The following is a 2,722-nucleotide window of genomic DNA, read 5'->3' as shown; positions in this document are numbered from 1 at the left end:
AATTTTGTGGGTGCCAGGTGAGAAGTGAAAACGAGGATAGAACGGTGTGGTGGAACATTGCTGAAAGTATCAGATACTGGTGTACTTCCTCCCAGATGGTACCACGTGCGAAGTTCTCTGTCTCACACTTCACGGACGTCAGACCTGGTTCTCATCGCTTGTATTTCGGTGACTATAACTGGAAGAGTTGTGATCGTCTGCCACGGTTGAAGATCGTTCTGCGGATCTACCAGCAGGAATATGAGTAAAGCTCCAGCCAGAACTTCATCTGCAGTCTTTGACTTGGCGAAGAAGATAATGGTGTCGGCTGAAAGCAGTCTTCAGTGCCACTGGACTACCGCTTCTGCCTGGCCTGAAAGCACCAAGCTTACAAGATACACAGAGAAAAATGCAATCAGTAGGCCGACACCTCAAAAGTGGAAATCAGTTCGCGACGATTTACGAGCCTTTCAGCGAGACGTGTTAGTTGGCTCCTCAAGGACAGTGACATTTTAAAGACCAGTGGTTCCGTAGTAGGTGGCATTCCAGACTCCCACTCTCCTCCCTCTTACAAACTTCATACTGTTTATTGCTTCTATACTTCAATAACTGTTAGATAAATATGCAACTAAAATCTCATGTTGCATATGTATGTAAAACTGAAAATTAACTGTCAGGTCTAATAGTAATACATTGTTAGCTTTATTTTGTAAATTATGTAAATTAAAATTAAAGATAATCCATTACTCAATCACATGACTGTAACATTGTTAAACATGCAACATTTGAGTCATGTAGTACTGTCATGAACATAACAATTTCAATTTGTAAGCGCAAATGTTGCGCACCATTGCACAAGACGAAAGTTGTCAGATGCAGGTAATACGTTAGAATGCTAGAAAGAAGAGAGAAATGGTCTTCTCTATTTATCAAATTTGAGGTTATAGTTTGTCGTGAAATCTGTGTCATTAGGCTAAGAAACTGAAGCAGATGAAACGCCATTATATCTATACAGTCGTTGAAAATGGGGTTACAGCTCCGAAACACTTTGGGCAGATAATAGAAAATAAATTCTGTGAATGACCAAGGATTTTTTCCTTACTTAATGTGTTTATATTACTGTATGTTGCCATCCACTGATGTTACGTAATGTCCATAAACTGTCTGTTCGCAGCAATAAAAATGTTGGTTGTAAATTAATATTAAGCACGCATTGTTATCATGTTGGTATTTTCCATACAGTCATGTTACGGCATTGGTCTTTCGATCTCTCTCTAACTCGAGGAAATGCTGTATCTAAAAGCGTTTTAAATGTACTAGTAAACCTCTGATCCATCGAATAATCGTGTATGAAAGAGCCTCAGTTGACAACTTTATAAATTAGTTATTGCATTAAATGTTGCACTTCAAGCTTAATTTCAAATCTTTCGTAACCTTTCCAAACGAGCTTCATGTACATAAGCGAGAAAATCACTAGGTGTTCTCATACTCAAATAATGGATGAATATATAGTCAAGATACTTGGGTGCTGCCTAAAGACACACAGTTCTTAACTGTAATACTTACTTGCTTTTGTTGTTAATCTTTAAGCATAAGAATATGCCTCCTAATGTGCAGAGCATGACAATGTAAATATATACAATGCTAAGTCAATAATTACGTGAAATAACGGAACTCAAATTATTTGCTCCTGGAAGCAGCTAGATACGTCTCAATCGACCAGGCCATTGGACTATAGTAATATTTATGGTGACTGGAGACGACCTGTCAATAGTTGGACTAAAATAATCCGCTCATCTACAATTCTCCACTAGTAAAAAAATGCAGCTGTGTAGCTGCGCACTAATGGTGTTCTAGCTAAACAGCAGCTTAATGCAGCGAGAGTGCGTCCCAGTACTGGCCTTAGCATTACAGCTGACTCCCAACAAACACGACACAGGTTGTAAAGCCACTTCGTACCATGGCGTGTATCTGATATTGGGACCACACTGCCGCCTTCAGTAATCAACACACGTCAAATACAGTTCCTGCACTTCATGCTGTGGATTTTCCGTCTGACCACCCCATCTCAGATGTTTTTCGATTTTCTGTATTTCCTTAGTTTCAATATTTCTCCATATTTAGCCTTCAAATCGTCCTGTACAAACCTTCAAATTGTCCTGTACAAACCTTCAAATTCTCCTTTCCCTGATGTGTATCGTCACCAAAATTAGAGGAAGTCTACCTGACGTTAACGATACATCAGCTTTTCTACAAAGTTTGTAATGTTGATCAAGCTGACTAGATTTCCTTAGTGCAAGAAATTCATCGTTACTATTATCAGTAGATAATAAATATACATATTTCCTGTATCATCCTTACCAGTTAAACGGTGTTGCGGCCATGTAGTGAGCAGTCGATCAAATATATCCGTACTCGGTTTGAAGTCTCATTCAGGGTGTGTCGTTAACTTCAGTTGTTCCGCCTGCACATCTTGCAGCTTCTGATTAACTGAATTCTGAATTTCGAACTTCTGTGTTAGTCTGTCCCATTCTCGATCGGTATGAGGCTTGCGAACATGTCGGGAGCTATGATATACATAAGTCGGAAGTTTTTAGGTTTGCTAATAAGTACATCAGAGACCTTTGTTCAAACACACTAGTGACCCTGTTTGTGAACTGACGCATATTACACAAGACTTCGCTATGCTCCTTAAGAGCCACAAGTGTTAGATCGCTCATGCCAGGAGCAGCTGTAAGCAAAA

Source organism: Schistocerca piceifrons, chromosome 2 (assembly GCF_021461385.2).
Source record: "Schistocerca piceifrons isolate TAMUIC-IGC-003096 chromosome 2, iqSchPice1.1, whole genome shotgun sequence".
NCBI lineage: Eukaryota > Metazoa > Arthropoda > Insecta > Orthoptera > Acrididae > Schistocerca > Schistocerca piceifrons.
The sequence above is the reverse complement of the archived record's forward strand: the minus strand, read 5'-3'. Positions refer to the sequence as shown.